Source organism: Lontra canadensis, unplaced genomic scaffold (assembly GCF_010015895.1).
Source record: "Lontra canadensis isolate GAN:19392208 unplaced genomic scaffold, GSC_riverotter_1.0 scaffold118, whole genome shotgun sequence".
NCBI lineage: Eukaryota > Metazoa > Chordata > Mammalia > Carnivora > Mustelidae > Lontra > Lontra canadensis.
In genome coordinates, this window is record NW_022631112.1 from 4,536,877 (window position 1) to 4,551,719 (window position 14,843).

Here is a 14,843-nt window from a genome sequence, read left to right on the forward strand (position 1 = left end):
TATTTGAAAGTGGGAAATGGATTTTGGTAATACACTTTCTAGTCAAGTTAGGTCTAGTAGTAATGATGTTGGATTTCCAACATCATTTAAACATTTATTTAAAAAAATAAATTTAAAAAATTTTTAATTTAAATTCAATTAACCAACATACAGTACATCATTAGCTTCAGATAGAGTGTTCAGTAATTTATCAGTTGCATATAAGAGCCAGACTTGACAATAAATTTCATTAATGGTGAGAAGCAGTGTATACGAGTTGGAAAATATCTGAGAAGATTTGAGAATTGGGATTAGCATGAAGGATGATCAAATCTTAGTGGTGTTTGTGTTGTAAAGTTCACTTAAAGTGCCAGAATAAAACCCAAGATAATTATAGCAGTGGCTGTTAATTTTAGATAGGAAGGCATAATTATCTGTGAGATAGTTGGGGTAATCTTAGAAATTAAGAATCTGGCCAAGATACTCCCCATTAAAAGACATTTAATAGAATTGATTAAGAATGGGTTGTTTTCACTAATTATAATTAAAGTAGAAAAATGGGTCTGTCCTAGGAGTGAAGAAAATAATTTGGGTGCTGTAGACAGCTGTTAGAGAAGTGGTAATGAGTAATTAACAGGGCTCATGTGCATTGGTATACAATGTGTTGTGGTTTTAATAATTAAGACTTGGGAATAAAAACTTGTGAGGAAGGGTATTCCTATTAATGCTAAGCTGCCACTGGTGAGTGAGACTGTGGTGAAAGGTAATGCTTTAAATAGTTCTATTTTTCAGATGTCTTGTTCATCATTTAGATTATAATCATTTAGATTATAAGTAATGGATCTGGAACATATAAACAGTATAGTTTTAAAGAATGCAGATGTGGAGAAATGTTAAATGTGGTTGATTAATACTAACAGTTACTATTAGGTTTAACTGGCTTGAGGTGGAGAAAGCAACAATTTTTAAAATATCATTTTGGCAAGACGCAAGATTGCTGTACATAATGTAGTGATACCTCCTAGTAAGAGTTGTTACTGTTTGAATAGTTTCATTTTCTATTAGTGAATGGAAATGGATTAGTAGAAAGACACCTACTACAACTATGGTACTTGAATGGGTATAGGTTCTTCTAGGCCTAGTGAAGTCCTGGGTGAATGTCAAATCGGGCAGATTTGCCAGTTGTGGCTAAAAGTAGTCTGATTAATGGAGAATTAATATGATTGAAGTTGAGTACAGAAATTTGAAAGTATCGAGTCAGGGTAAATAGGAACCCATATTCTTGATACAGTGAATCCACTCCCTCCTACGTGGTTTATAGAATTGCTTGAAGGTCGGGTGCCCAGGTGGCTCAGTGGGTTAAAGCCTCTGCCTTCGGCTCAGGTCATGGTCTCAGGGTTCTGGGATTGAGCTCCACATTGGGCTCTCTGCTCAGCAGGGAGCCTGTTTCCCTCTCTCTCTCTGCCTGCCTCTCAGCCTACTTGTGATCTCTCTCTCTCTCTCTGTCAAATAGATAAATAAAATCTTAAAAAAAAAAAAAGATTGCTTGGAGGTAAAGGATGTGTACTCTAGAAACTACAGAACACTTGAGAAAAAAATTGAGGAAGTAGGTTGATGGACATTGGGCAGTGCTCGTGCTATGGTGAGGGCTGTGAATTGTGTAAGACTGATGAATCACAGACCTGTACCCCTGAAGCAAATAATACATTATATGTTAATAAAATTTTTTAAAATGCAAATTTAGGGGCCCCTGCCTGGCTCAGTTGGTAGAGCATGCAACTCTTGATCTTGGGGTTCTGAGTTTGAGCACCACAATTGAGTACAGAGATTACTTAAAATTAAAAAAAAAAAATCTTTAAAAAATGCAGAAAAATAGGGGCACTTGGGTGGCTCAGTGGGTTAAAGCCTCTGCGTTCGGCTCAGGTGATGATCCCAGGGTCCTGGGACTGAGCCCCACATCGGGCTCTCTGCTCAGCAAGGAGCCTGCCTCCCTTCCTCTCTCTCTGTCTTCCTCTCTGCCTACTTGTGCTCTCTCTCTGTCAAATAAATAAATAAAATCTTTTTAAAAAAATGCAGAAAAATCAAAGCTTCTGCACAGCAAAGGAAACAATCAACAAAAAACTAAAAGGCAACCTACAGAATGGAGGAAGATATTTGCAAATGATATTACAGATAAAGAGCTGGTATCCAAGATTTGTAAAGAATGTCTCAAACTCAACACCCAAAAAACAAGTAATCCAGTCAAGACATGGGCAGAAGACCTGAACCAACACTTCTCCAGAGAAGACATACAAAGGCTAACAGACACATGGAAAAATGCTCCACATCACTTGCCATCAGCAACATAACAATGAGATACTACCTTACACCAGTTAGAATGGCAAAAATTAATAAGATTAAAAAAAACAAATGTTGGTGAGTATATGGAGAAAGGGGAACCCTCTTACACTTTTGGTGTGAATGCAAGCTGGTACAGCCACTCTGGGAAACAGTTTGGAGGTTCCTCAAGATGTTAAAAATGGAGCTACCCTATAACCCAGCAATTGTACTCCTGGGTATTTACCCCAAAGATACAGATGTAGTGAAAAGAAAGGGCACATGTACCCCAATGTTTATAGTAGCAATGTTTACAATAGCCAAACTGGATGGAGCCATGATGTCCTTCAACGATGAATGGATAAAGAAGATGTAGTTCATATATACAATGGAATATTACTCAGTCATCGGAAAGGATGAATATCTACCATTTACATCAACATGGATGGGATTGGAGGGTATTCTGCTGAGTGAAATAAGTTAATCAGAGAAAGACGGTTATATGAATTCACTCATATGAGGAACATAAGGAATAGTGCGGAGGACAATAGGGGAAGGGAGGGAAAACTGAATGGGAAGAAATCAGGGAGGCAGACAAACCATATGAGACTCTTGCTTGACTCCAGGATATAAGCTGAGTGTTGCAGAAAAGAGGGTGGATGGGATAGCTGGGTGATGGGCATTAAGGAAGGCATGTGGTGTGATTAGCACTTGGTGTTATATACCATTATGAATTATTGAACATTATATGAAAATTGAATTGAATTTAAATTTTAAAATGTAACAAGGTGGGAAATAAAAGAATTGCTTAGAGGGTCACAGTGTTGAATCTGCTTGTCTGTGTCATTGCCCAGTGAGTAGAAAAGGTGGGATTCCTATTCCCTCTCATCCAATGAATAGTTGAAGAAGGTTGTTGGTGGTAACTAAAATTAGCACAGTAATAAGGAATATAAGTACTTGAAAAATTGGTTAATGTTGGGATCTGAGTTATATCATACTGATATTATTCTGTAATTGATCATGTAATGAAAAGTGCTACTGGTGTAAATATTATTGAGAAATAGTCTAATCTAAAACTAAGGGATAGATTTAGGATTTGAGTGGTAATTCAGTATTAGTTTAAAACAATTCTCTTGGCCCAAATAAATGAATATTGTATGGGGATCAGACTGGGTAAGAAGGGATAAGAGAGGATATTTTTTACACAGTGTGGATATAAATCACTTTTGTAGATGTTAGAGGTGGTTAGTATAATTGGTAAGGTTACCATAAATACTGGTATTAGTATGGAAGTAGTGAACAGATTTATAACTTTTATTTGGAGTTGTACCAATTTTTTGGTTCCTAAGATAAATGGTTCTACCCTTCTACAAGTTCCAAAAAAGCCATATTATATATGGAAGAATGAATTATCAGTTTTTGCATTCTTTCTTGATGAATAAGAAGTTGAGTATCTATTACATTCACATTCAGTTTTTAGACTATATTTACAGTAGATGGGGCCCTGAAATAATTTGGGGATTAAGTATTATATTAGGGATATTTACATGAAAGTAAGATTTCATTTGAGCTGTAGGTTTCCTACTTTCCCTACTCAGGACACGATTTCCATAGCTCTGAGTTTCCAAACAGAAGTCTATTTCCTCAAGTAGATAACAGTGCAATAAACTATTATTAGATTATTTATTGAAAGATAAAGTTTCTCTGTAAGTATTTATCCTAACATTTAAAGAACAGCTAGTCGTGTAGACAGGAGGAGGAGTGGTTTATCAAGTTTTCTAGCTAAAGTGCTTTTACAATTACTATAGGCATTATTTTTCAGTATCTAAAAATTTTTAATTTTTCTGAGTTTCAGACATAGGAGGAGGCCTGTCATTCCCTTTCTTACAGATTGAGTTTAGAGTGGATGTTTTCTCAAATGATTCACTGCTTCGTAGTTTGTTGATTGTGTTTGTGTGTCTGGTCAACAGTCTCTCTTTCTGCAGCTATAATGATTCATAGCCAATTTCACTTTTCCCTCTTTGATAACATTTCCCAAATCCCCATTTCAACAAACTTAAAGCACGTTTAAAGCATTCTGGTCTTCATGTTAGAGTTGATCCTTGAATGTTGTACATTTGACATTTGTACACCTACTTTTTATTGAAACTTTTTTTGGTTCCAATCTGACTTTATATTGGTTCATGCTAGATGGCACTAACTATGGAATCCATTTTTTAGTTTTGGTGGTGTTGATTAAATTTTATTGATTATTGCAGCTTGCTTTTATTTTATTAAAATGAGAGGAAAATGCAAGAGATAATCTAACAGCTAATACTGATGAAGTAGGATTGAAATACAGACTGAAGACATATGTAATGATGACTGTGTTCATTTTTAGCCTCTGTTATAAAGAAACATAAAATTGAAGAAACGATTTGAAATGCAGGCTATTTATCATGAAAGACTATGCCAGAAAATGGTAGGGATTGCATTTTGCACTTTATTCCATATGACACAGAGTTCTTCCTCCCTACCTCTTAACCATGCAGTTTCTTTGGACGTTAGCACTTTTGGTTTGTGCATTTTCAGTAAAAAACATCTAGAATGGACTTCAGCTCTTAATGCTTATTGAATTTAGTGGAGTGTTGCCCAGTAATCTTTGTGTAAAGCAAAACCTTAGAATTGTGTAGAACAACTCAGTGGGTATTAAGCAACAATTATGTGTCCAAAACCCTGATCTCTAGACTCCCAAGTATGAATAAGAAGGTTAGGTGTGACCAGGCAGTTTACTGGTCAATTTAGATTAAGGATCTCTCTCTTTCAAAGCCATCATTTAAGTGCTTCTTGTAATCAACCATTCCACGCTAGCCTTTCATTTTCTCTGGTGAGGATGCTACAATAAGATCAAAATATTTTCTGTAGTGAAACAAATGCTATCATTTTCTACCAAAATCTTTCCATAGGACTTGGGGTTGGAGGTGGGGGGAGGGGAATCACTAGAAATATTTTTACCAACCCAACAAATTAACTTCATTGGTCACTATAAATTTTATCAAAATGACATAAGGTTATCAAAAAAATAATTCAGGCCATATACAAAATTATGAAGTAACAAATTATCCAAAATCTCACAGATGTTAATATCCTTCCAGACATCTCCTTGTATGTATGTATGTAGAAACAGATATGTATAAAGGTAGAGAAAAATTTATTTATCCTAGAGAGAAATAGATCAGATGAGACTGGACACATTCAGGGTGGTATGGCCATAGATGAGGGAGAAGGAAGGAGGAGTCATGTGAGCATGAGGGGGAGGGGAGAGGGTGGGATAAAGAGGGAACATGTGATCATGAGGAAGGGAGGGAGAGGGAAGGGAAAAGAGGGTATATGTGAGCCAGGTGGGAGAGGAGAGAGGGAGAAGGAGAGAGAGAGAATCTCTAGCAGACTCTGCACTGAGCGTGGAGCCTGACGTGGGGGTGATTCTCAAGACCAGGAGATTATGACCTGAGCCAAAATCAAAAATCTGATGCTTAACCAATGGAGTCACCCAGGCACCCCAGAAATAGAGAAAAAAATGTTTAATTAAATTTGTTTACTTGAATTTTGCTAAGAAAAATAACATTTTAAATGTAAAAACTAGTAAAACTTACATGTTTTCCTTCAAAAAAAATTATTGTAAATTTTCTAAATGAATGAGAAAAGAATATTAATTGGTTAGTATCACTGTGATTTTTTTTTAATTACCATCTTTCAATTTTAGGTAACATTAATGTATTCCCTAGTCTGAAGGAAAGGTGATTAGCGTTCTTAACCTTTTCCCTACTTCCCCACCCCATATCTTTCAGTATTTGTTAGTTATAATATTTTAAACTATTAGAGTTTATAAAATTTACCATCTGTTCTGCAAACACAATTCCCCAGATGTTCAGTCATAGCAAAACAGTAGATTTAATGTGCACCACCAGTCCTTTTATGATGCATTTTCTTTCTTCATTATTGATCTCCTGGTTTGCTGCATTTTATCAAGCTTTATCCCCTAGAATTCATGGATACTACATTTGTAGAGTTCTAGCGTGTTTGATATGTCTCTCTGCTATCTTTGTATTTGTCAAGTTGAATGGGTAGAATATTCCTGAGCGAGACTATTTTCTCCTTTGAGAAGTTTATGTCCATAACTTTCTTATCTTTTATCCTTGAATGTGGCTGTAGAGAAATCTGAGACGAATCTGATTTCCTTCTTTCTAGTGATGTGCTTTCCTTGACTGCGTACTTAAGGAATCTTGTCTTTTATTCGTGAAGTTTGATAATTTACCTGGCATATATCCATGTTGCTCATTACCAAGATATGTATATATAATATACAGAAACTTTTCTATTGTATCACAAACTCTTCTGATATGTTTACTATTTCATTTTAGGGGAGATTATCCTGCAAAATAAACAAACATAGGTCTTTTCTCCCCATTTATATTCTGTTTAATTTCTTCAAACTGTGTTTTTTCCCTGCATATACTATGTTCATCACAGTCTTTTATCTGTAACGTTGATTACACTTCACATATTCCAGTCTTTAAATTTTTTTTTCTGAATTATTCTGTAATAGAGTTAATCGAACATCCTTAGCTTTCTAATCTTTTTAGTGTAATTCTGTCATAAGTCATCTTTGTTTTCTTAAATTTTGTAAATCTTTTTTTGAAATCATATTTTTAATTCTAGAATTTTAAGCCCTTGCCATACTTTTTTCTTGGGCTATGTCTTTCCTCCAAATTGAGCCGTCCATCTGTGTGTATGTACTTAATATTTCCCTTGCTCCTCTCTTTCCTTATCTCTTTTTTCTCTACTTTTCCTCATTCTTGCTTTCTTATTCTCCTCTTTTCTTCCCCCCAGCCCCATCCAAACCTCATTTTTCATCTCTACATCCAGATCTTGTATGGTTGTCATGTTCTTTCTTATTAAACTTTACCAACGGCATCTCCAGATCCTGTTTTTCCTGATAGTCTGACTAAATTTTCCTTAATTGCTTTCTTTTGTTTGTTTTTTTTTTCGTTTTTCTAAGGATCAATTTATCTTCGGCTCTTTGAATGCTGTCTCTGTCCCCATTTTACACAAAAGAGAAAAAAAAACCCTCATTGGATTCCACATAGCTAATACTACTTTTGCTAATTAGCATTTTACCTACTTTCCTCAAATATTGTGCATGTTTCTCTCCAAACTTAAGATAAGTTCAAAGCAAAAACATTTCTTAAGGGCAATCAAGCTAGAAAAGTATGAACAATTTTTCCAAAGTTACCAAGTCACTGTGGCAGCTGGATAATAAGATGAGGTGTAAAGCCATGCTTTCTTACACACATCTAAACAAAATATTTGTTGCTATCACATTAATTACACACTTGTATCCTTCAAGGAACAAAGATGTCAAGAGACCATATTTGAATTAGTAACGACCATTCACAATACACTTGAACCCTTCTTTATAAAGTTAACTACATATTTAGGCATCAAATACAATTCCTTCCATTTCTACAATCAAAAGTCAGTTTGCTTCTGTGGGCTATTAGTTCTGGCACAGTCAGTGCTGCTGATTTGACACGATTGCTTGCCTTTCCTCTCCCTAAGAGCTAATTGATTAGTTGTCAGCATGATCTATTTTCTGTTACTTTTCTAAATTATCTTAGAAATAGCTTTTGCCAAATATTTAGGCATTACAGAATTTACTCTATTTATAGAGATAGTTTCCTAACAGTAAAATGCCTGAATCAGCAAACCAAACACTAAGCCCTTTTTATTAGATGTACTTGAAAAACCTAATGTCTAGCTATAGTCAGACTTAAGCAGTTAGCTAGTTAAAAAATAAACACCTGAATGTAAAGGTTGAAAACTAAAACTGAATCTAGAAATTAAGTAGCTTGTGATATTTATGGAATCTCTTCTCCCATTCCTAGAGGAATGCTCTTGTACTTGGAATTTTTATTTTTATTATTTTTTAAATTAATTACTTTTTGTTAACCTACAATGTATTATTTGCCCCAGGGGTACAGGTCTGTGAATCATCAGGCTTACACATTTCACAGCACTCACCATAGCACATACCCTCCCCAATGTCCATAACCCAACCACCCTCTTCATACCCCTTCCTCCCAGCAACCCTCATTTTGTTTTGTGAGATTAAGAATCTCTTATGGTTTGTTTCCCTCCCGATCCCATCTTGTTTCATTATTTTTCCTTCCCTGTCTCCCAAACCCCCACTCTGCCTCTCAAATTCCTTATATCAGGGAGATCCTATGATAACTGTCTTTCTCTGATTGAATTATTTTGCTCCAGCATAATACCCTCTAGTTCCATCCACTTCTTGGAATTTTTAAAATGGCATTTCAACTTGCACAGAATTGTAATCGAACTAATTCTAAAAAAATTTTCAGTAGAAAAAAAATGGCACAAAAATGTGCATGTTCATTGCTTTATTAGTGAAATTAATAAATGACAAAATTATATATACTAAAGCAGCTTGTTAAATAGAACAGCAGCTTTTTTTGGCATAGAAGCAATTTTAACATTAGAAACTTTTTTTTAATAAAAACATATATTTTAAGATTGCTTGCAGCATTTGGAAATAGGGGAATCTTTTCCACATTCACTCTGAGAGCCTGTTGAAATCTAATTCATATTGAGTACTTGTCATCCTTCATATTGCCCTAAACTAGTAGAGATATATTCCCAGTCACAGTGCAGCTTACACTTAACACACTCCAAAATTGAGTCTTTATTCATTGTTTAGTAGGATTACTTATAATTGCAGAGGGCTCTCAGTCATTTTATGGAGACCTAAAGAAGAAACCATGTATCCAATGGAATTAAGCAAAATGCACACTGGCAAGAAAATTAGAAGAATTAAACAGAACATGGATAGACTATTTTATTAATGCCGTGCCTATACTGGGTTTAGGTCATTTTATAAATGACACACTTAATGAAACAGTACATAAGTATGGGGAAATAAAATAATTGTCTACTTGAACACAGCTTTCTTTGGTACACATCCATACCTTTGGGCTAAAAATTACAATTTTCTAGGAAAAGCTGGATTTCATAGTGAAAGCAATATCTTGATCATTGAGTACATGAGATGTCGCATTCTATGTGTGAAATTCTAGGAGTATGTTGAAGGTCAAGACTCGACTCTGGCCTAAGTTTGAGCAGTCAGTCCTGAACAGCCCCTCTTGCACGTGCTGTGGTCTTCCTTTAGTGGTTAAGGTGTTATGTAACTTTCTTTTTTTCTTACAAACCTGGAAAAAAAAATAAGGCTTTTTAACCAGTCTACATTCTTAAAGGCACAAATGGAACGAGTATTTTTACTTGTTTATTTAGCCTATGTTTATTGATATCTTCTAAGTACTTTGCTGGGGAGTAGGGACACACACATGAAGATTTGTCCTCAAGTTGCTCACAGTGTAGAGGGATACCTAAGTTATAGATTGCAAATGGTGTGATAAAAGCAAACTTAAGACCTATGAGAACAAAAAGGGAAGATCATGGAACCAGCTTCAACTTGGACTGCTGTTCTGGTCTGCTTAGTTGAGGCTAAATGATTATGCGGTAATTTGACTTGATTTTTCTACTCTTGTTTCTTGACTACAACTTTGTTTAACCCCACTTTTGTGGAAGAGCCCCTTCAAGTCTATGTTGAATTCACTAGGGAATATAAGACTGCATACCCTACACAGATAAAATGTGCTATATGAGGAGTCCAATAATATGAGTCATAAGAATGCATGTGAAGTGTTTGGACCTGGCCCAGTTCTGATGGAGATGTTCCATTCTTTTTTCTACTTATTTTACTAGGTTATCAGAATGGTATATTTAACTGAATTTGTATTTTCAGTTAAACAGAAGGTAGTTTAGTCCCAAGGCTAACTGAATAATCATATTAGATTTACTTTTTTTCAGTACCAAAGATTCTACAAACTAAACAAAATATAAGGTAATTCTTCTTAGGCACCGGCCAGTAGGACAGAAGGTAATGCGATCTTTGAGAGAAGACAAATACTGAAGGAGAACACGGCGTTTGCTTGTGTTCTGCCTGGGGACATTTCTAGACCCATACTGCCCAATAGGGTACCCACCAGCCCCATGTGGTAATTAAAGAAAATAAAATCTATAAATCCAGTACTTCAGTCAAGGAAGTCACATTTCTAGTGCCCAATAGCCACAAATGACTAGTGGTTTCCATATTAGACAGTGTAGAACCTCACCATCACAAAGGTCTATCAAGCAGTGCTTTTCTAGTCATTGGTACAGGGAATTGGAGTCTGAGCAGAGCCCAGGGTGCACTTGGAGCCAAATTTCAAGGACGCAGAGTTCTAGGAGAACAGCAGCTTGTGTTTGTGGGACCTTGTGCAGAGAAGAGAACTATGTAGACAGACCCTCAGAGCTCTGCGTGGTGGAGAACTGCTTGAACAAGGAGCTGTGCTGAGCATAAATGGGGAAAGATGCGGTGAAGAGTGTTGCATTTCTGAGATCTGAACAAAGACCCCACATTCTTGGTGCTGGGAGACCTTAGAGCTTGTCTCAGCCAGAGTGATCTTGTTGAGAATCTCAGACATTCAGTTCCGGCTGAAAAGAGTCTCCACTTTAAGAATAAGGACCACAGCCTAAAGTAGGTCTGTGCTTTCATGATACAAGGACAAAATTTCATATAAATCCATTTACCAAAGAATAAAAAAGCCTGACATGCTACACTCTTTAGGTGTGAAGGGTAGTGGTATTTGCCCCTCAATTTGAATAGCATCAAAACGTAAGATGAATATAATACATATGTGTGTTATATAATTGAGTAAACATAGCAAAGTACTGACAATTACAGAACCTAAAAGGCAGCTTACGGATTTTCATTGTACAGTTTTGTCAAGTTTATGTATGTTTGCAAATTTCTGTAATAAAATGCTGAGGAGGGGCGCCAGGGTGGCTCAGTGGGTTAAGCCTCTGACTTTGGCTCAGGTCATGATCTCAGGGTCCTGGGATAGAGCCCCGCATTGGGCTCTCTGCTCAGCGGGGAGCCTGCTTTCCCCTCTCTCTGCCTGCCTCTCTGCCTACATGTGATCTCTCTCTGTCAAATAAATAAATAAAATCTTTAAAAAAAAATGCTGAGGAAAACCAAAGAAAACCCTGAAAGAATAGGAAAGATTTGCTAACACTACAACTGTATCAGACTAAAGCACAATATACTTTATTTTTTATTATTTTATTTTATTTGTTTTTGAGAGGGACGGGGAAGAGGGAGACAGGGAGGGAGAGTGAGAATCTTCAGCAGGCTCCACATCCAGCATGGATCCCTATGTGGGGCTCAATCTCACAACCCTGAGATCATGACCTGATCTGAAATCAGGAGTTAGATTCTTAACCAACTGAGCCACCCAGGCACCACTAAAGTATGATATCCTTTAAATAGAGACAATATAATCCAGATGCCCTCAATGTATTATTCATATTATTAAAGTATACAATAAGAATATGAAGCAGGAAAATAGGACACATACTATGACAAGAAGAAATGGTCATCAGTGTAAATAGACCAGCTGGAGAAATTAGAAGAGTCTGAATTTAAAACATCTTTTTAAGGGTGTTTTAAGGAATTCAGAGAAAAAAAAAACTAGAAAAAATGTCCATCAATAGTGGAATGAATAAACAAGTTGTGGTATGTTAATGAAATACTACACATACAACAGAAATATGAGCTACTGATAGGCATAACACCACAGATAAATTTCAAAACCATATTGAGGGAATGAGTCCTTCAAAAAGGAGTATATAATGTATGAATCCATTTGTACTAAATTCATGGACAGGCAAACTAAGCCATTGTGAAAGGTATCAAAGCAATCCTTCTCTTTGGAGGGTGGACATTGACAGGAAGGGGCTATGACGAAACTTTCTGGGATGCTGCAAATATTCTAGATCTTCAGTGCAATATTATTGGTTATGTAGTTTCACCCATTAGTTAACAATCAAATTGTGTATTTAGTATCAGATTGTCTCTCTTTCTCTCTCTCTCTCTCTACACACACACATACACACACACACAAACACACACACACACATCTTATCCCTGTAATACATGCATGTACACTCTCAAATAGAAAACTGACTTGATTTATTAAGGTGTTTTCAACATTCACATTCAAACTCAGTGATATTTCACTTGTTTAATTGTTTCAGTCAAATATTACGTTATAACTGACAAAATGATCTATGTGAGGAAATTCTTATTAGTCAGCATAATAGTAATGTTACTCTGCTCTTACTATGGAAAGTACTAATAATGTTAAATGCATTATCTCACTTAATCCCTCATGACAACTTTATAAAATTCTCATTTTACAGATTCAGAGGCTGAGGTAGAGCTAAACTATGTTTCTCAACATCTCACGTCTGAGAGGCCATGAAGCTAAAGTAAAATTCCAAATTTTCTGATCTTTATGCTTATACCCTTAATGGAATAATTTCACACTTTATAGAGGGTTATGTTTAGCTCTCTACTAAGGCTAAGTTTATTTTAAGGTATGGAATTAAATGAAGAGGACTTTATATTCATGTAAGGAAACTTGATTATTCAAGCAGATTTCACATCACATTCATTCCCTACCTGCTGAAGGCTCCAGGTGACTTCCTTCTTTGACATCTATGTAGCGGGACTGCACCTGGTATTAAACTGAGAGAAGATAGCACAATAATTCAATTAAAGATTTATTATAGCGATACCAGTGATGTGATAAAACATCAGTATTAACAGTAGGCTTTTAGGTGGAGGTGAGTATGCACGTTTACTTGGAGGCTATTTTTCTGTTTCTATGAGTTATCTCAAGGTAATAGGATCTGTACACCTTGTTCAACTAGATGAAATTATTAGTCAAATTGTTATCTTATTTTTAAAGTTAATTAGGGGTCAATTTTCTTTCAGTATTGCAAAATTTGAAAAGATAAGTTCTGCACTATGGCTGTGATTATAAATCTCTTCTCCATTTTTCTCTGAAAATTTTGTACTTATAATTGGATTATCTTTGGTTAAAGAATGAGTCTGTTTTTTCAGAGATGATGGAAAGTAGACATTTGTAATGACACACTTAAAGCTCTTTGAGATTTAGTTCATCTAGAAGAAGTTTTAAGAACACGATACAACTGGTGTTAAGCATTCTAGTATCTCATTTTTTCCCCACTAGTCCACAATGTTGGTGTATACAAAGTAGCTAAATATTTACTTAAAAAACAAATAAGTAAAGCAGAGAGAGTCAATTATCATATGGTTTCACTTACTTGTGGAGCATAAGGACTAACGCTGAGAACATTGGGAGATGGAGAGGAGAAGTGAGTTGGGGGAAATCGGAGGGGGAGACAAACCATGAGAGACTGTGGACTCTGAGAAACAAACTTTGAGGGTTTTGGAGGAGAGAGGGGTGAGGGGTTGGGTGAGCTTGGTGGTGGGTATTAAGGATTGCATGTATTGCATGGAGCATTGGGTGTGGTGCATAAACAATGAATTTTGGAACACTGAAAAAAATAAAATTAAAAAAAAATTTTAAAAATTTGCTTTATAAAAAACGTATTTATGCTGAAGAAGCATCTTTAAATAGTAGGAAGATTTTGAGAATTTATCTCAAGGAAATCAGTTTCCAAATCTCATTACTTCCTTTACTGATGTTATCTTGGGAAAATTATTTCCCCTTTTAGAGCCTATTTCCTAATTTGAAAAATGGGGAACCAACATTATAGGGTGTCGTGAGAACTCAGTCAAATAAAGTAGAACATAGTTGATGGTGAAGCATTTGTTACCATAAGTTAAAATATGGTATGATATTGTATTCCCACTAAGAAAGCAGAGGGAATATCATGTCTAGGGATATAAAATTCACCCTAGAAACACAGGAAATAAACATGTTATAATTTGTACCCCCAAATCTAATGGCAACTCATCTATTTTCTCATTGATAAGTGTCAAAGTATTGGCTTGACTTATAGAACTCACTGTATTTTACTCTAATTCCTCTATGTACTGACCTTAATTTTTCCTGCATCCTCAAATAACTCTAGGCTACCTATCATTCTATTCAAACCTAATGTTTTCCCCAGGTTTCTTTTATTTACTTATTTATTCAAAATTTATGGACTTACTCCTCCATGTACTCATCAAATCATCTGTTTTAATCCAGCAACACTGCTAAGCCCTGTGGATAAAATGGCAAAAAAGATAAAACTTCCTGATTTTTGCAGAGTTTACACTCTTAAGACTGAAAAGAGGTAACAAATAGTTAAATACATTTGTGCTATGAAGAAAAAATACAGGATGTTAGGAATGTAAACACCAGAGAGAATTGGCATAGTATCAGGACCTGCTGTATAATTTGCAGGGTCCTGTACAAAATGAAAATGCAGGGCAACTTCAAATTCAGAATTTGAAGGTTGGGACAGCAGAGAAAAACACAGGATCTGAGCAGGTCACCTGAGCTTGAAGCCAGTTTTGCCTACTATGGAGGACAAGGGAAGAATTCGTTATGCAGTAGTATTTTCACAAACTC

At 35.7% G+C, this 14,843-nt stretch overlaps 1 pseudogene; it reads right to left on the bottom strand.

Moving 5' to 3' along the window:
- Positions 1 to 290: 290 nt before the first annotated feature.
- On the bottom strand, positions 291 to 7,249 carry LOC116857134 (annotated as a pseudogene).
- Between the last annotated feature and the right edge of the window lie 7,594 nt (positions 7,250 to 14,843).